This window comes from Macaca nemestrina, chromosome 7 (genome assembly GCF_043159975.1).
Source record: "Macaca nemestrina isolate mMacNem1 chromosome 7, mMacNem.hap1, whole genome shotgun sequence".
NCBI lineage: Eukaryota > Metazoa > Chordata > Mammalia > Primates > Cercopithecidae > Macaca > Macaca nemestrina.
In genome coordinates, this window is record NC_092131.1 from 178,400,543 (window position 1) to 178,421,406 (window position 20,864).

General features: G+C 41.9%; 1 long non-coding RNA gene across 3 annotated transcripts in view; it reads left to right on the top strand.

The window, feature by feature from the left end:
* The window catches only part of LOC139355529 (uncharacterized), a 17,633-nt gene extending 4,210 nt beyond the window's left edge, over positions 1–13,423 (top strand). Inside the window, exons 3-4 of one of the 3 annotated variants that reach the window (XR_011606308.1) lie at positions 104–9,039; positions 9,162–13,423. This is a non-coding gene — a long non-coding RNA (uncharacterized lncRNA). Of the gene's footprint in view, positions 1–103; positions 9,040–9,161 lie in introns of those variants that run through there. The other 2 variants (XR_011606307.1, XR_011606306.1) reach the window with 2 other exon arrangements.
* The last annotated feature ends 7,441 nt before the right edge of the window (positions 13,424–20,864 follow it).

The following is a 20,864-nucleotide window of genomic DNA, read 5'->3' on the forward strand; positions in this document are numbered from 1 at the left end:
GCATAGAAGGCTTAAACGCAGGGAGGGCATGGAGATTCCGTGTAAACTTCAGTAAGCTGCATAAACAGAGGCCGTGATGTGTTTTGTCTCTGACCTTTTCCAGGGAGATCTGACCCCAGGGTTGCAGCGTGGTGCTCACTAACAGAAGCTGACTCAATTGTGTTATGTCTCTGACCTTTTCCAAGGACATCTGGACCCAGGGTCGCAGTGTGATGCTCACTAACAGAAACTGACTCAATTGTGTTTCCTGGTTTTGGGGAATATCTTTTAATTACTGCATGAATGTTTATAAACTGTTGGGGCTAAATATGAAAGTTGCTTTTCAGGTGCTGTCTCCACCGAGCCACTGTGTACATTTTCTTTCTCTCTCTTGCAGCTGTTCTCTTCCTACAAACTGAACGAAAATGAAAAGGAAGTCATTTCTGCATGTGTCACAGAGGCATCCTTTGGTTCTAAAGGGAGCTGAGTTGGATTCCACAAGCGCATGGTCCTTGTAGCATGTGAATAGGATTCAGTCACGGACGAGAAGGAAGGGTTCGGGGGAGACTGTCACCTCCCTGTCCAGGCTACCCCTCCAGCTGCCCAGGTGACAGGCTGGCCTGTGTTTGTGTTGTGTAAGTGTGTACAGCTGCTAATGTAGGGTCCAGAAACATCTTACAGAGTAAGCCTATTGCTACATGTAGTTTTATGTGGGTATAAATTCATTTCAGTTCTTAACATGAACATTTGTACAGTGCTTCCAAGTGAGGGTTTGACTGCCTCACATCTGGAATCCTTGAAGTTTATCCTTTTTGGAGTCAGTGTCGTGAACGTTTTCCCCTAGGTCAAGAGTCTGCTGTCAACATGATGTTCTCTAATTACACGGCTTCATACAACTCCCAGCTCTGTGGACATATATTTTTGTATTTAAGGTGTTCCTTCTTTTGCTTCTGTTTATAGTTCATCCTTGACACTGCTCTTTTCCTGCTGCCTTTATCTCAGGTCCTTCCCAAGCTTTCATCCTGGCTGACTTCTTTTAAGTAATAGAAGGAGAGGATGTGGGGTCAGTCAGCCTGACTTCCGATCCCTTCTCCATCCATTACTTGGCAAATTAAAGCTGTGTTTAGGCTTCATTTATGTCATCCTAGATTTCTCAAGAGTTACAATTTTTTGATATATTAATTACAATTATAGGATTGTTTAAAGATCAAACAAGACAAGGTATATTGATGTGTTTTGTAATCTTTATTGTTGTTGTTTGCTTGTTTGAGACTGAGTCTCGCTCTGTCACCCAGGCTGGGATTCAGTGGCGTGACCTTGGCTCATTGCAACCTCCGCCTGCTGGGTTCAAGCGATTTTCCCGTCTCAACCTCCCGAGTAGCTGGGACTACAGGTGCCTGCCACCACACTTGGCTAATTTTTGTATTTTTAGTAGAGATGGGGTTTCACCATATTGACCAGGCTGGTCTTGAACTCCTGACCTTGTGATTCACTCAACTTGGCCTTCCAAAGTGCTGGAATTACAGATGTGAGCCACCGCGCCTTGACTGTAATCTTTAAAGCTCAATAGAAATGTAACATCTTGCTATTATTATGCGATGATAAAATCTTTCATTCTTTGCTTTTTCCTTGGTTGCTGGCCTAAAAATTGAATCAATTCTGTTCTCTCTTTTTTTAAAAAAATAATCTTGAACATGTGAAATTGCTGATATTTTCATATGTTGCTGATGTTTGATCTATTTGAATGGTAGCTTCCTATGGTTTCTTCGAATAGTTAAAACTCTATCAGGCCAGGCATGGTGGCTCATGCCTATAGTGCCAGCACTTTGGGAGGCCAAGGTGGGCAGATCACCTGAGGTCAGGAGTTTGAGACCAGCCTGGCCAACATGGTGAAATCCTGTCTCTACTTAAAATACAAAAATTGGCAGGAGAACCACTTGAACCCGGGAGACGAAGGTTGCAGTGAGCTGAGATTGCATCACTGTACTCCAGTCTGGGCAACAGAGTGAGACTCTGCCAAAAAACAAAAACAAAAAAAACTATATCAAAGTGATATATTTGTATAGTGAAACCCCAGACAGTGCCACTAAGTGAATGATGATATAATACTCTTATTTCTTATTTTGCTACAACTTTAGTTTCTCAACAATCACTCCACCTGCCGGTTTGGTCTTTTTTCCCATTGGGATTGGTTTCCCTTAAATGTCTGGTGATTCTTCATTGTTCACATTTAGTAGTGACACAGGAAGAAGAAGAAAGGAGTCTTTTATCATTAGTGAAAGGCTCGTCTAGAGGGTTTTTTTTTCTGGGAGTTGATAGGGTTTCCACATGTTAGTAAGTGATGTCTTTGGTCTAGATGGTTTCCTTTCTCTGGAGAAAAACTTCTCTCCTCTCTGGAAGGCAGGTGCTTGCTGTTGGTTGTTGGTGTTCTACTCACTGGTTACCTGAGGGGTGGGGTGCAGGCATCGGTGAGGGAGGATAATAAGGGTTGACTGTTAATGTACAGATTTTAATCAACCCTCTTGTTTTCTGACGCCTGCCTCACTTCTCCGCCCCTCACCCCCAGGAAGGTCCACAGATGATGCTCCTTCTCAAGGCTGCGAGGCCATCACATCACTTTTTTGTCTCTGCTGCTCTCTCTACGTGATGAATAACCATCATGGTTTCTTGGGAGGGAAAGGAAACAACTGGGTCAGTATTTGGTCTACCATCTTTAAGTTGGAAGCTTCTTCTTCCAACTGGAGCTAGAATAACAAAGCTTGAGAAAGGGTTTTTAAAATATCTAGTATCTCAACTTTTGGGGACAATTTGAACATCTTAAGGCACTAAGTTACTGAGTTTTCTGAAAAGGGTGATGGGGGAACCATTAATTAATTAATCTCTGCTTTGTTTTAAATATATTGCACCAGGTTTGTGTATTACAATTCACACTCAAAAAGTACAGATTTAATTTTGATATATTTTCTTTGAAGAAATAGCTTAACTACTCTTCAGTGCTGCATTTACGCTGTGGCCAAATCTTTGAGACAAAATTATTTCTCTCTATGTAAATTAAGATGTTGTACTTTGAAAAATCATTCCTTTCGGCATGTTTAGATCTTTCTCAGTTTTCTTGAACTTTTGTGCAATATCAATGACCTTATATTTCCACATTATTCCTATTAAACACTTAGCTGTGGGCCTGAAAGAAATGTGCAGTTCTGTTAGAAAAAAGGTGGAGAAGGTAGTATCACTATTCCTCTTTCATGGATGGGCAAACAGGTTCAGGAATTTTCCAGAACTGAGGTTTTCTATCTTATAATTGGGTGTTCTTTGTCTCACAACGTGCACTTCGTCCTTCTGTATGGATTTCTTTGCTGAGGCTGACTGTGAATTTCGGCTCTCACATGCTAAGTACACATTAATTTCTCTTATCCTTTATTCCCACATAGTGTACGAGTGATTTTGAGAGGGTCCTGCATGGCATGGTCCTCAGGTACTTGGCAAAATGGGTCCACTCTCTCCCAGGTAGCCCTGGCTCTAGGCCCTTTTCCATGTCCTGGCCTTCCCCAGCAGTCCCTGGAGCCCTCTGCTGACCAAAACTCCACAGTGAAGCACCACCCGAATGGTGACCTGTGAAGGGTTCCCAGTTTGGAACACATTATTCCTCTTCTGTAAAAACTGCACCACTTTCAGATAGACTCCCAGGCAAAGGCACAGAAAATTATGATTAGATTAATGATCTTTCAGAGGTTTCCTGTCGCTGAGGTCATCTGAGCCAGTAGTTTTCAAAATGAGTTGCGGGCTTCATATCCTCAAATGTTGCATTTAAATTCTAGTTAAAAATAGTTTCACCACTGTATTTTTCCATTCTAAGACAGATTTTTTTCCATGCTTTACTTACTCTGGAGTTAGCCTGCATCTTACAATTGATCCACTGCGTTTCATATGATGAGATCTCTTCTGTTCTTCTAAAAAATTATCAATAGTTTTGTGATGGATATTGATTTAATAGCATCTCAGAATGTAAAACATGCAGGTTACAATCATTAACTCTTCTACAATATTTACATGCAAGGAGACAATAGTTCTTTCTTTTTATAAGCCAAATTATATCTAGCAGAAACTCCCATGTGTCGAGATGTGGAAGATTCCAATTCACGGAAGTTCCTCGTCATATTCTGTACCAGACACTGGAGGCTGGGATGGTGGCACTTCATGCTCCTCACCTTCCTGTCTCACTACTTTTCCTGTGACTGCTGACTGCTGGCCCTTTACTCTGAAGGGGGTGAGAGGACCACTGCCCTGGCACTGGGGAGGGGATGCTCCTCTCAGCACAAGAAGTGCCAGGAAGGCAGCCGTCACATGCTGGAACCTTGGCCACACCAACCACATCTGGGGAACTGCACGTGACTAGGGCCTAGCCCATTAGGAATGCTACTGTTCTGGGAACATCTCCCCGGCATCCTCATTTTGTTTTCCCATTGGCTAGTCCAGCTTAACCCTTAGATGATTCTAGATCTCCCTAGAAAATACCTAGGTGAGAGTTATCCAGGCAAATTCTCTTTTCCTCCTTTAAACCCCTAAAGGCTATATTGTGTGTGTGTGTGTGTGTGTGTGTGTGTGTGTGTGTGTGTGTATGTGTATGTGTTACAGAAAGACCTAATCTGCAAAAGCACAGCTTGGCCTTCAGGAAATAGATGGGAAAAGTGCTGCTTTATTATTTCCTGGTGCCTCCAAAGCACACACAAAGAGGATATAAGTTAGTACTCTCTCTAATAATTCCATCTGTAACATTGAGCATTTAAAAGTTTTAAAAATACATCTAAATACCATGCCCATACAAGTGCATCATAAAAGGTAGCATTAATGAAATAGTTAAATGTCTCACCCTGTCTGCTTGTAAGCCATGAAATAAATTTCTCCCATTATCTCTATGTATATGTTTACCATTTGTGCAAATACACCACTGAATAGAGATTGTAGACAATTTTTATTTTGACAACAGTCCACTCATGTAAAATTACACACAAAAATAGTACTGTAACCCAGGTGCATTGTCAGATCCAAGTAAATGTGAGCCAAGGCCCATTTGTTCATGCATGTGTTTTTATGATTTTGTCTGTTCCTTTTGTGACTTTCATATTTATAATACAGAATGCGAGAAGAGTTAGCCCTTTGTAGTTATTTAGCTTTAAGACATAGAAAACTGTTCTAGAATCTTTAAAAAGTAATTGCAAGAATTTTTTGAAAGCTTCTTGAAATTACAAGTCAAGATTTTTAAAAAATGATTATTCTTTGAAACTACTTTTCTGTATACATCAAGATTTATCAATAGCATATAAAATAAATCAATAGCAACAAAATAAAATGGGAAAGGATGGTAATGGCCACCTCATATTGCTTCTTTCTTTCTTTTTTTTTTTTTTGCGACGGAGTCTCGCTCTGTTGCCCAGGCTGGAGTGCAGTGGCCCCATCTCTGCTCATGGCAAGCTCCACCTCCCGGGTTCATGCCATTCTCCTACCTCAGCCTCCCAAGTAGCTGGGACTACAGGCGCCTGCCACCTCGTTCGGCTAGTTTTTTTGTATTTTTTTAGTAGAGACGGGGTTTCACCGTGTTAGCCAGGATGGTCTCGATCTCCTGACCTCATGATCCGCCCGTTTCAGCCTCCCAAAGTGCTGGGATTACAGGCTTGAGCCACCATGCCTGGCCTTGCTTATTTCTTTTATAATAACTAAGTCATATAAATTGAGCTCACAAAAATAGTTATATTAATAAAATTTTAATTTACCATTGGTAATGTTTGAGTTTTTCTTGTACATTTTTATGTAGCAAGAAAAACAGTTTTTACTGTTAAAAATGGTTTTTAAAAAATCAGAGCAAGCCTAAGCCCCTTCATTTTATAAATACAATAACCTGAGGCTCATCAGTGCTGGTGACTCACACAGGCACACACTCAGCATTGCTGGATGTCAGCTCAGGATCCAGAATGCATTTGAACAATTCGTGCTAAATTAGTAAATGCACTTTAAAATAGGCCCATATTAATCCCAAAATAACTAAACCTGTGGAATTTGTAAAATAAGATGTTTATGAATGAGGACATGGTATTTTGACTTAGTTCTGATTCCCCCCTTTCTGAAAGCAGAATCTACAGTCTATTTTCCCATTGCTAGATTTCAGAGGAGAGCCTGGTGTCACTTACAGCAGACATTGCAGATGCCTCAGCATTTCGGATGAAGACGGTAAAGACCTTCTTTGTTTCAAAAAAACCTTTTTTTCCAGGAGAGAAAACACAGATTGGATCTAAACTCAATCCTCCTATTGAAATATTTTAATGACACTGAAAGAGGTTGTTGCATTTGGCAGGTGCAAGTGGAGCCGTGCAGTCCTGCACTGAAGCCTGCAGTCCTGACTTCTGAGTGGAGCTAGAGGAGAATTATATTAATGTGTTTGCACTACTTGCTCAATTGTAAAGCATAACAAATATATTTAAGGCATGTTTTTAAATGAGAATAAAATAGTTTAATAATGTTTATACACCTACTTTAGTTGTTACATTCTCTAATCTATTTTTATCCTCACAACCATGGAAGCGCTCCACCATCTCCATTTCAGAAAGTAGACAGTAACTGAACAACACTATCTTCTTTTAAAAAACATTTATTTCATTATGAAAGTTTATGGTTTATGTAATTAATACCTTTTTGTGGTCTGCATTCAATGGGTGTGGGCATCTGCACACTGTCGTGGGTCCACCATTGTGAAATCGCACACAGTGGTCTCACTGCCCTAAACAGCCAGGGCTCTCTGTCCATCCATCCTTTCCTCTCCCCAAACCCTGTCAACCACTGATTATTTTGCTATCTATATAATTTTCCCTTTTCCAAAATGTCACATAGTGCCCACAGCAATGAATGCGAGTTTCTTTTGCTCCACATCCTCACCAGCATTTGATGTTCTTGGGCTTGTGGATTTTGGCCATTCTAATAGGTATGTAGTGGTATCTTACTGTTGTCTTAATTGGCAATTCCTAATAAGACATTATACAGAGCATCTTTTCATATACTTAATTTCCATCTGCATATCTGTTCAGCTTTTGCCCATTTTTAATTGGGTTGTTTGTTTTCTTATTGAGTTTTAAGAGTTCTTTGCATATTTCAGATATGAATCCTTAGATATATTTTGCAAATATTTTCTCACAGTCTCTGGCTTGTCTTTTTATTCTCTCTTTTTTTTTTTTTTTTTTTTTTTGAGACGGAGTCTCGCTCTGTCGCCCAGGCTGGAGTGCAGTGGCGCGATCTCGGCTCACTGCAAGCTCCGCCTCCCGGGTTCCCGCCATTCTCCTGCCTCAGCCTCCCGAGGAGCTGGGACTACAGGCGCCGCCACCACGCCCGGCTAATTTTTTTGTATTTTTAGTAGAGACGGGGTTTCATTGTGTTAGCCAGGATGGTCTCGATCTCCTGACCTCGTGATCCGCCCGTCTCGGCCTCCCAAAGTGCTGGGATTACAGGCTTGAGCCAACGCGCCTGGCCAACAAAAGTTTTTTTATGTTAAAGTTCAACTTCCCAATATTTTTCTTCGTGGATAATGCTTTTGGTGTTGTATCTAAAAGAATAAGAATCACCAAATCCGAGGTTATCTAGAGTTTTTCCTTATGTTATCTTCTAGGAGTTTGAAAATTTTGCATTTCATATATTGATTTAATATCTACTTTGCATTAACTTTTGTAAAAGGTGTTAAGGTCTGTTTATAGATTCATTTTTTTTTTTTTTTTTTTTTTTTTACACATGGATGTCCATTTGTTCCAGCACCGTTTGTTAAAAAGACTCTCCTCTCTCCATTGAATTGCCTTTGCTCCTTTGTCAGAGATCAGCTGGCTGTATTTCAGTCTGTTTCTGGGCTCTCTTTTCTGTTTCACTGATGTATGTGTATGTGTCTTCTGTTTTGCCTTCAATTTAAAAAAATGTAATTGCTACCTCAATTTGCTTATGAATTCTCATTGTAAACAGAAAAGCATAAATTAATGCCTGAGTATATTTTAGGGTAGATGTTGCCTTGAATACAATGAGCAGAATGAGTTATAATTTTAAAGTGAATATAAAAATTTGACCATAGTGGTAACAGATTTGTGAACTAGTGATATCAATGACAGAGTCCATTGCAATATTGCTTCATCCTTTGGCTCAGCTCTGCTTCACACCAGGTAACTACCAATCCCTTTTGTGATTCATTTAAGGATTTCTGTGGGGTAGAAAGTAGAAATGTGATATCAGTGGAGGGAGAGAAGGCAGTTTCCCAGGCTGGGAGCAGTCAGATCTCCAGTGGGTCTCAACACTGCTCTGTGGCAATACCTAGAGGGTGATGGAAACAGAGACAAGGTGCAAATGAGGTGGGTGCTGGCCCTAGGGTTCCCAGTGTTTCCTGGTTCTCATGGTCTATAAGACACCCGAAATGAGACTTTCCGGGCTTTGGGGGTCCCCTGTGGAACTGGAAAATAAAGAAGTGAGCAGTGACAATCTAGACTGATTATTAGAGGTATGTCTCCCACTTTTCAGCAACCAAGGAGCCTTTGATTAGTAGTGAAATTGTGGCACCCCAACAATGGTGGAGTGGAATGTCCTGCCACTCTGGAGGGGTGATGGCTCAGGGTCAAGACTGAACTAATTAGAAAAAAAAATGCACTCCAGGAATATCAAGTCCAAAATGAAGCTCTTCAAACCATCTGGGAAGAGAAAACAGCATGACAAGGAAAGGTATATTTGTCTGATCCCAGGAATCAATATAAACATCCATGATAACCCCATCTATTTTTTTTAAATACATGATTTGGATGAAACAAGAGAAAGAGACTGATTGTTGCTGAGTCCCTGCTGCAGTCCCGACACAGCTGGAGATTCCCTGCTCCCATGCTCCCCTGCTCCCCCGCTCTCCTGCTCTCCTGCTCTCCTGCTCTCCTGCTCTCTTTATTTTGTTGATGCTCATGAGGACCCTGATGTCTGAGGAAGAAGGTTCCCGTCCAGCTCTGCCCCTGGTGTGTCATGTGCTGGCCTTGTCAACGCACACGAGAACCTGACAGGGTGAGTGTTATAACCCCAATCATAGAAAAGGAAACGTCTCTAAAGTCTTTAGCATCTTGCCCGAGTTCGGACACTTAGCAGAGGCCTGAGTTTAGATGCAGCCCCGTCTTGCTCTTTGACAGCCTCAGCACCACGTGCCCTGGGTGACCCACGCAGTGAGTCACTGACAACCCTCGTGCTTGGCTCATGGCACAGCATGGAGCAAAATGGCCCACTGACCTTTCCAGACACTTGGACAATTCGTGATATAGTTTATGCGGTCACTCCCAGTGAGTTCTATTGTTCAGTTTAATAGAATACCTAATTCTGTGTTTATTATGAATAAAGGGAGATTTCTTGTGTTTTTTTAAGAATATGAAGCATATCTATTTTGTATACAAGTTGGAAGTTCCAATACTATAGGAAGCATAAGTGCAGGTTATAATGATGGGTCTTTTATAAGACTGAATTCACATCAAACTAAATCAGTAACTCTGGCTGTATGAACAGGGTGAGACATTAAACATTTAATGAAAAGAATTCCTTTCTTAGATCACAGCAAGAACTAAATATGTCTAATTATCATGCCCGCTAAGAAGATGTATTGTGATATTTGCAGTTAATCACTCATTCAGTTCCAAGGGTATTTATTAATTGTCTGCTTTGGGCATAACAACAATTAGAAGCAGTATGTTCACATGAAAAAAAACTTACCTGAGGCTCTAAGTCACAACTTTCCATGACCAGCACACATTTCTGATTTGAAATACATATCTAAAGCTTCAAATGCATAAATAGATATCCCAATCTAGAACTAAGTTAATAGTTGCTTAGAATTAATTGTTTAAATTATCCTGGGAATCAGAAAGATATGTCTACATGAAACAATAAAAGTTATATTAGAATTAATAAACTTTAGAAGACCATTTTAATCTTAATATATAAGCATACTACCTAGGCACACTGTTTAAATACATCTGCAACCTACTATTTTTAGATTTAGGTAAATCATTAATCCTTAAGTTTGGAAGATTCCAGTGTTAGAGCTCTAGACTATGAAACTTGGATGTTTTTCTAAAATTTTTGAGTTTTTATCCAGAAATACGTATTTTCCTGGCACCGAAAACTGCAAGAAATTTCACTTGGAGTCTCCAAATAGCCATGTGTGATGTCAACATCAGTGTAACAGATACTATCACAAACATCCTGTGACTTTTTTTTTTTTTAATACCCTAAGTTCTGGGATACATGAGCAGAACGTGCAGGTTTGTTACACAGGTATACACATGCCATGGTGGTTTGCTGCACCTGTCAACCCGTCATCTATGTTAGGTATTTCTCCTAATGCCGTCCTTCCCCTAGGCCCTGACCCTGCAACAGGCCCCCGTGTGTGATGTTCCCCTCCCTGTGTCCATGTGTTCTCATTGTTCAACTCCTACTTATGAGTGAGAACATGCGGTGTTTGCTTTTCTGTTCCTGTGTTAGTTTGCCAAGAATGATGGTTTCCAGCTTCATCATGTCCCTGCAAAGAACATGAACTTATCCTTTTTTATGACTGCGTAGTATTCCATGATGTATATGTGCCACATTTTCTTCATTCAGTCTATCATTGATGGGCATTTGGGTTGGTTCCCAGTCTTTGCTATTGTGAATAGTGCTGCAGTAAACATACGTGTGCATGTGTCTTTATAGTAGAATGATTTATAATCCTTTGGGTATATACCCAGTAATGGGATTGCTGGATCAAATGGTATTTCTGGTTCTAGATCCTTGAGGAATTGCCACACTGTCTTCCACAATGGTTGAACTAATTTACACTCTCACCAACTGTGTAAAAGCGTTCCTATTTCTCCACATCCTCTCCAGCATCTGTTGTTTCCTGACTTTTTAATGATCGCCATTCTAACTAGCATGAGTTGGTATCTCATTGTGGTTTTGATTTGCATTTATCTAATGACCAGTAATGATGAGCTTTTGTTCATATGTTTATTGGCCACATAAATGTCTTCTTTTGAGAAGTGTCTGTTCATATCCTTCATCCGCTTCTTGATGTTTTTTTTTTCTCCTTGTATATTTGTTTAAGTTCCTTGTAGATTCTGGATATTAGCCCTTTGTCCGATGGATAGATTGCAAACATTTTCTCCCATTCTGTAGGTTGCCTGTTCACTCTGATGAGAGTTTCTTTTGCTGTGCAGAAGCTCTTTAGTTTAATTAGATCTCATTTGTAAATTTTGGCTTTTGTTGTCGTTGCTTTTGGCGTTTTAGTCATGAAGTCTTTGGCCATGCCTATGTCCTGAATGATATTGCCTAGGTTTTCTTCTAGGGTTTTTATGGTTTTAGGTCTTATGTTTAAGTCTTTAATCCATCTTGAGTTAATTTTTGTATAAGGTGTAAGGAAGGGGTCTAGTTTCAGTTTTCTGCATATGGCTAGCCAGTTTTCCCAACACCATTTATTAAATAGGAAATCCTTTCCCCATTGCTTGGTTTTGTCAGGGTAGTCAGACATCCTAAACTTTTAAATTTAAGAATTTACATTTCTTTAAAGTAACTGACAACTGACAATCATTTAAAAATCCATAACTTAAAAAAATAATAATTCCTCCTAAGTTTTCAACCAAGAGAAGTGAAAATCTGTTGACACAAAGGCCTGAATATAAGTATTCATAACAACTTTCTTCTTAATAGCCAAATATTTTTAAAATAGTCTATCACTGAAGAATAGATAAGCTGTAATATATTCCTACAATGGTTACTGCCCAACACTGGAAACCACATGGACATATCTCAAAGGTATTAGAATACATAAAAGAAACTAGGTATAAGAGAATATTCTATATGATTCCATTTATATCAAATACTTCTTTTTTGAGATAACATCTCACTGTATCACCAAAGCTGGAGTGCAGTGATGTGATCACAGATCACCGCAGCCTTGAACTCCCAGGCTCAGGTGATTCTTCAGCCTCCTGAGTATCTGGGACCAAAGGGGTTGGGACCAAAGGGGTGTGCCACCACACCTGGCTAATTTGTGTGTGTGTGTATTTTTTTTTTTTTTAGAGATGGGATTTTGCCATGTTGCCCAGGCTGGTCTCAAGTTCCTGGGCTCAAGTGATCCCCGCTTCTCAATCTAGTGCTAGGATTACAGACTTGAGTCATTGCACGTGGCCTGTATCATATTCTAAGACAGACAAAACTAGAGTGAAAGAAAGCAACTGCCAGGAGCTGTGGTGTGGGGCAGGGGTCACTGACTACAGCAGCATGCAAGGGAATTTTGGGGGTAATGAAATGTATTTTAATGGTAGTGTTGTGTACATGACAATATGTATATTTGTCAAAATGCATTGATTTGTACACTTAAAATTACTAAATTTTATTATATGTAAATTAAACTCAATTAGATAATAAAAAATAAACTTTTGATCCTGAAAAAATACCTACATACATACAAACTACCTCTGAAACAAACTACTTTTTCAGAATTTCTAATTTAAATATTCAGAAATATGAATGATGATGATGAATTTTAACAAGGCTTACATAATTCAATTCTGTTTTGGATCATGTCTGAGAGGCATATTAGCTGCTGGACTTATTTGGATTTCCTTACTTCCTTTGCATATGAAAAAATAAGAGATTGAGACAGAAACAAGATATGTAATTTATGTACAATGAAACTTTCTACTGACCAGAAAATGAGGCTTTCTATTGTCCAATGAATTGTGCCTGGCAGCACAATTCACTGCTTCACAATTCATCGTTCTTTTTACCCTCAGAGCATCCTTGAAATGATTGACTCAACCATGAGAGAAACACTGTAAATATTCTCAGATGCAAACTCACAGTACCAGCGTCACAGAACACCTGCAGGTGCAAGTAACTAAAAATCCAGCTCAATTTTACTTTAAATACAAGGGAATTTATTGACTCAGGTGCGTAGTTCAGAAGCAGGCCAGGCTTCAGGGTGAATCTGAGCACAGAAGCTCATGGTTGCTACCAGGACTCAGTCTCTTCCCAATTTTCTGCTCTGCCTTCAGTGAAGTCAGAATAATTCTGCGTGTGGCGAAATCTCCAGGAACAATTTCTGAGGTTGCATTCTTCACCAAAGAGGGAGCATGAACAAGAACACCCTTGTTCCTAACAACCTAGCACAACTTGTATTTGACTCTAATTGGAACAACTCAGACCCTTGCCCATCCCCAAGTCCATTAGGGGGACCAAGGGAGTGCTGTGTGGCACGTGGCATGAGCCTCAGTTATGCACCCACTTTGGAACCAATAACTGTGACACGGGGTGAGACAGTGCTGGTTAAGTCAACCAGGACCCACCCCATGTTTCAAACCATGTGACTGAATAATTCAGGGCTCTGTTAGGAAGGAGAAAGGGGGATGCTTCTTTTTTTTTTTTTTTTTTTTTTTTGAGACGGAGTCTCGCTCTGTGGCCCAGGCTGGAGTGCAGTGGCGCGATCTCAGCTCACTGCAAGCTCCGCCTCCTGGGTTCCCGCCATTCTCCTGCCTCAGCCTCCTGAGTAGCTGGGACTACAGGCGCCCGCCACCTCGCCCGGCTAATTTTTTGTGTTTTTAGTAGAGACGGGGTTTCGCCGTGTTAGCCAGGATGGTCTCGATCTCCTGACCTTGTGATCCGCCCGTCTCGGCCTCCCAAAGTGCTGGGATTACAGGCTTGAGCCACCGCGCCCGGCCAGGGGGATGCTTCTTAAATAGCACCCAACACTCAACTACAATTTAATTTGACAGGAACCCGGAGGCCCTGCCATAGAAATCTCTCACAGTTGCTTGGAATGAGAGCACTCAATACAAAAATCCTATGGCAGCAACCCTGTGGCCTCAAGGGCGCCACGCATTTGGTGTGGAGGGTGGGGCAAGGAGGGTGGGGAAGGGCTCAGGGTCTTCTGAAGATGAAGCCAAAGAACAGATGGCACTGACTTAGCAGAGTGGAAAATGTTTAACCCCAAGAGATGCCTACAGAGGCAGGTAAGCCACACCACAGACTCCTAGAAGAGCTTGTGTTAGGGTTCCCAAGTGTCTAGGTAAGCTGAGGAGATGGTGAGGCAGACACAGAGGGTCGGTTCAAAGCACATTGGGAAGACTGTGATCCCAAGAGCCCTCAGTCCACACTGGCAGTCAAATGCTCCTCCCTGACATCGGGAAAAGAAACAATTTATTTTCTTCAGATATTGAAACAGAACTTTTCTAGGCTCCAGGACACTGGATAATGCTGCTTATGCAAATACAGTATTTAGTGAAAGCCAATTTACTGAGCAGGGAGATCTGCAGACTCTTTCTGCCTCTTGGCTCTCAGAATGCTGGGGTCAGCTTGCAGTCTTAGGAGATTGGCGACCTCTTTTTGGAGAGGATCTGCAGATACCAACATTTTCAGGGTTTCCTCAGGTCCAGGAGTGCCAGGCTCCTGTGACTCTTCCTTTGGGGAAGCAAAAGAAGACTATCTGTGCACACAGAATGCGTTAATTGTATTTTCTTATTTTCTTTTTTCTTGACGCTCGCGTCATCTGGTGTTTACTGGGAAAAGATTGCCTTTCCCAGGGCCAGCCAATTAAACTACCAATTCAGAACCCGTACTCCTAACCACCTACTTTATCTGGCTCTGATACTGTAGGAGACAATACCGCCCTTCCTTAATCACCACAGGGTGAGGTACTAGGCAACTAGAAATGGCCCCTATGCCCCAGAGCCTGCTGAAGCTATTAACGCTGGACAGCCTAAGCCTGCCTGCCCTGCCTGCCCTTGCTGTCCCACAGAGACCACAGCAGAGGATCCTGCCCATGTCTTCCCCTCTCCTGCCTCTGCCTGGGGCATCCCTGTGCCTCCTATTTCTAGGGATCTGTGAGTATGAATGGGACAGTCACTTCCATGTCTGCAGGTCTTAACATCCCTGATTAAAACAAATTCTGAGTACATTTTAAAACATAAGGCTTCCAATGGAATTTTTAAAACCCTTATATGGAGAATTTTAAACATATATGTAAATAAACATGAATATAACAAACCCCTGTATATCTATAGTCCTTCAGAACAACAAGAAATACATGGGCAATTCTGTTCTGTCTATATTCCCAAATAAAATTCATACATTGTGATTAGCTGATGTGTTTTTAAGTCTATATAATTTATACATTTCCCTTGTATCTCCTGTATATCATTTTCTTGTAATTTGTTAAAGAAGCCGCGTTGATTTTCCTGATTCATCTTCAGAGTTTAAAATAGAATTTCACACACACAAAAAATAAAAGCAGACGGAAAGAATAAAAATGTCAGAAAAGAAATCAATGGGATTTAAATGGTACAGCTGCTTTGGAAAACAATCTGGCAGTTCCTCAAAAAGACATAGAATTACTCTTTGATCCATCAACTCTATTCAAGTCTTCATACTGAACAGAATTAAAAACATATGTCCACACAAAAACTTGTACAGCAGCATTATCCATAATAGCCAAAAACTAGAAACAACCCAAACGTCCACCAACTGATGAGCGAATAAATAACATGAAGTATTTCCACACAATGGAATATTACTCAGCCTCAAAAAGGAATGATTGCCAGAGTTTGGAGGAGGAAAAAATGGAAAATGCAGTTTCTTTCTTGGGTGCTGAAAATATGTTAGAATTAAATAGTGGTGAAGTCTGTGCTACTTCCAGAAAGTGCTAAATTGAACACTTTACATGAGTAAAATGTAGTATGTGAATTATAACTCAAAAATCAAGAACATTTTCCAGAAATAAAGTTTATGATTTTCAGGTTTAAAAGATCTATTGAGTTCCCCTCAAAATGAATTTCAAAGTTCTTCTACACTAAACACATTATTGTGAAATTTGATAACATCAGAGATAAAGATCTGAAAAGCTTCCAGAGAGGTGAAAGGAAAAGATCACCTGCAAAGAATCAAGAACGAATTTAGCACTGAAGTTTTTCACTGAAATTCTAGATATAATAAGAAAATGAAATTTGGCCTTCACATTCTGAGAGAAATATATATATTTTAAACCCAAGTAAACCATCAACCCAGTGTGAGAATAGTGCACAGGCATTTTGGGACATGCACAGCATCAAAGCTTGACCTTAGATCAGGAAGCTACAGTAAAGTGGCAACCTAAGAGGGGGAGAAAGGAATTCCAGGAACAGGTGATCCATGCACGAGAGAGGAGCAGCATTGCCGAGAGCCAGGGGTGAAGCAATTCAAGCTGGAGACACTGAGACAAACAGGAGCGCCTGGCATTCTCTGAGAGGCAGTGCAGTGGTTCTGCACTGTGTGCAAAACTAAATGTGGCATTTACCTTTAATTGGTTACAATGTGCCTTCCCAGGCCTGCCAGCAGAGATTCTAAATCCTAATGCAAATGATATGGCAACACTTGTGATTATAGACATGAGTGTTTGAATTACAGATCCAGGTCCAAACCCAAATCCTTTCAGTGATTAACTGTATGCTGTCATTTAATTACTTAATCTCTCCAGCATGCCACTTCCTCAGATCAATTCGTATGGGAATATAAATTCATAGGAGTGTTATAAAGGGTAGTTTGTACAATGAGCTCGTGACTATGACATGCTTAGCATGGCATCCAAAAAGTCCTCAATAAGTGGTGCAACAATACCTTTTTATTACAGGAAACACCCAACTTAGAAAACAGCGTTCATGGGGGATTAAGAGAAGTAACTACAGTCGGGTGAGCAGAGGGAGCCAGCGTGGGGAGGGCCTTTCCTAGGTGAGGCATCCACCGCATTTGAAAGTGGGATGCGGGGCCAGAGCTGAACATCAACCAGGACAGGCAGGAATGAAGTAAACAGCTCATACCTATTCCTTCATGGGTCAGTTCCTTTCATTTTCACTTCTGACTCTGATGCAAAATTAGAACTCTTCTCTGCTCAAATGTCACTATTCTTAATAAAGTAAATAAGTAGGATCCAAAAACTTCACTTGCATAAAATACATGCTCTTGTTGTTGCAAGGCAAATGGGAAATATTTTGCAGTTGGTCATCGCCATCACAATAACACGAATTCTAAAACTTACACTGTTTACAACTGAACCACACCCTCAAATAATCAAAAAATGGTCCCTCCCTAACCTCTCTCCCCGGAAAGAGAAGGTCTTTGGCCACCCCAACCTGAGCAGGAGAGCAGGAGGAGAGTGGGAGCCCACAGTTGCAGTGGCAAGAAGCCTGAGGGCTGATGGCTTTGACCAAATAAGAGGGAATTGGGTTGACATGTTTGAAACATTTTCCAGTAACTGATTTATAAAACAGATCAGACTCATTGAAGGAGCTGGGGAATGGGAGCCCACCCCTCAGTCTCCAGCCTCCCCAAACTGCGTGTTTCTCCAGAGTAACCTTGAGCCTCTCCCAGCATGGATTAAAACCCATGGCTCTTCCAGATCTAAAATCTGAGGCTCTACAATTTAAGTCATAGTTAGGCACTTCCATACCTGTGATGGTAACATGCTTACATACTTAGTCTATCATTGTTTAATATTGAATGAAAGACACACATTTTGTTTACTTCTTATGCAGCAGGTTGGCTGTGTTCACCTGTGTTGTCTCAGGGTCAGCTCTTTTTTTTTGTTTTGTTTTTTTGAGACGGAGTCTTGCCTGTGGCCCAGGCTGGAGTGCAGTGGCGCAGTCTCCGCTCACTGCAAGCTCCGCCTCCTGGGTTCATACCATTCTCCCGCCTTAGCCTCCCGAGTAGCTGGGACTACAGGCGTCTGCCACCATGCCCGGCTCATTTTTTGTATTTTTAGTAGAGACGGGGTTTCACCATTCACAGGATGGTCTCAATCTCCTGACCTCGTGATTCGCCCACCTCGGCCTCCCAAAGTGCTGGGATTACAGGCATGAGCCACCACGCCTGGCCGGGTCAGCTCTTTATTTCCAAGAATCCTGTCCCATTTCCTGGAGCCTATTGACTGGGGAAAAGATGTGTCAAAAGTTAAAAGTATGTTGGGCAAAGCCTTAGAAACACAGCTTCTCTGACAAAAACAAGCAATGGGGATAAGATTCCCTATTCAATTAATGGTCCTGGGATAACTGGCTAGCCATGTGCTGAAGATTGAGGCTGAACCCCTTTCTTACACCATACACAAAAATCAACTCAGGGTGGATTAAAGACTTAAGTGGAAAACCCAAAAATATAAAAACCCTGGAAGACAACCTAGGCAATACCATCCTGGACATAAGAACAGGCAAAGATTTCGTGACAAAGACACCAAAAGCAATCGCAAGGAAAGCAAAAATTGACAAGTGGGATCTAATTAAACTAAAGAGCTTCTGTACAGCAAAAGAAACTACCAACAAAGTAAACAGGCAACTTACAGAATAGGAGAAAATATTTACAAACTGTGCATCTGACAAAGGTCTAATACAGCATCTATAAGGAACTTAAACAAATTTATAAGAGAAAAACAACCCCATTAAAAAGTGGGCCAAGGACATGAAGAGGCACTTCTCAAAAGAAGACAAACGTGGGCCAGGCATGGTGGATCAAGAGGCTCGGCCCCCACCAGCTCTTAAGGTACACAATCTCAAAGTAATCCCAGCACTTTGGGAGGCCAAGGTGGGCGGATCAAGAGGACAGGAGATCGAGACCATCCTGACGTAACACAGTGAAACCCCGTCTCTACTAAAAATATCAAAAATTAGCTGGGCGTGGTAGCAGGCACCTGTAGTCCCAGGTACTTGGGAGGCTGAGGCAGGAGAATGGCATGAACTTGGGAGATAGAGCTTGTAGGGAGCCAACATCCTGCCTCAGCTTTCCAAGTAACTGTGACTACAGGTGTCCGCCACCACGCCAGGCTAATTTTTTAAATCTTTTTAGTAGAAACAGGGTTTCTCCATGTTAGCCAGGATGGTCTCGATCTCCTGACCTCATGATCGGCCTCCCAAAGTGCTGGGATTCCAGGCGTGAGCCACCGCGCCCGGCTGGAAAATCTTTTCTTCTAAGGTGAGATGCAGCCCCCGCTGGAGGGGAAAACACCAGAGAGTTTTAAAAAGGAAAAAGCAAGGTAAACTGAGGAGCTTCTTGACAGGAGACAGCAGAGTCCACCCAGCTGGGGTGAATCTCTGCAGTTCCCCAACAGGACATTGAGCAGGACCCCCAAGTCACTGGTCCCTGCAGCATGGGAGCAGCATGAGCCATCTGTGGTCACATTGTCTCCTCTGGCAGCAGCCTCCAACCAGAAATCCATCTCGGGGTCTGTCCTCACGGGAACCTGATGCCAGAGCTGTGCGCTGAAAGGATTTGGACACAGGTATTTTGTGGAACTGGGCATTTTCCAGGTCTTGCTGGAGGTCATTCTGTGTGAACTTTATGGAGCTCTTTCTCATGGGCTTTTTTTTCTAAGTGTGGGAGAGCATGGCCTGCATGACTGCTGGCTTCCAGCACGTAGTGTGCAAACCCAAGCCAGGGTGTGTAATTCACTGTAGCCCTTGACAAAATAGCAGGGGATAAAAGTCATTTCTTAATCTTCTGTTTATTACTCTCAGCCAATTAACTTCTATCTATAGTAGAAGATATTTTGCCATTTTTTTTCAAAATGGAGAAATACCATGCTCTTTAAAAAGTCTTTTACAGGCACAGACTTCTCAATTTCATTACTTTAAAATCACTAAAAGATAGAAAAAAGTGAAATTTACGTATCAAAGACATTTTCTTTTGGCAAAATATTCTATTTTGTGTTTTTGTGTTTGTGAATTTTCCGTGCATGTGTCCAGACGCATAAGGAGTTTATTCATTCAATTAAGTTAAAACATTAGATAACATGGTACATTCAAAAAGTAGTGAGGACACATTTTGCTTCTGTCTCTTTAACTGAGAAAACTGGCTGATGCCTCCTGTGTGCGAGCACTGTGTAGCTGATGCAGATACGGAAACTGCGGTTTTCTTACTTGGTGCCGCTGGCTTGGGCACTGGAGGTTGACTCCAGGAGGGCAGGGTGTCTGTTTTTATTACCACTCAGCAGTGTCACACAAATACACACAGGTGTGTCTGTCCTCTAGTGGATGCTGGCAGGCACTGTTCTTATTACCACTCAGCATGTGCCGCACAAATACACACGGGTGTCTCTGCCCTCTAGTGGATGCTGGCAGGCACTGTTATTACCACTCAGCAAGTGTCACACAAATACACGCGGGTGTGCCTGCCCTCTAGTGGATGCTGGCAGGCACTGTTCTTATTGCCACTCAGCAAGTGCCACACAAATACACATGGGTGTGTCCGCCCTCTAGTGGATGCTGGAAGGCACTGTTCTTATTACCACTCAGCAAGTGTCACACAAATACACCCTGGTGTGTCTGCCCCCTAGTGGTTCCTGGTAGGCACTGTTCTTGTTACCACTCAGCAAGCACCACACAAATACATACGGGTGTGTCTGCCCTCTAGTGGGTGCTGGCAGGCACTGTCGTTATTACCACTTGGCAAGCGCCACACAAATACACGTGGGTGTGTCTCCCCTCCAGTGGATGCTGGCAGGTGCTGTTCTTATTACCACTCAGCAAGCACCACACAAATACACGCTGGTGTCTCTGCCCCCAGTGGATCCTGGCAGGCACTGTTCTTATTACCACTTGGCAAGCGCCGCACAAATACACAGGGGTGTGCCTGCCCTGTAGTGGATCCTGGCAGGCACTGTTATTACCACTCAGCAAGTGCCACACAAATACACACGGGTGTGTCTGCCCTCTAGTGGATGCTGGCAGGCACTGTTATTACCACTCAGCAAGTGCCACACAAATACACGCGGGTGTGTGTGCCCTCTAGTGGATGCTGGCAGGCACTGTTCTTATTGCCACTCAGCAAGCACCACACAAATACACGCTGGTGTC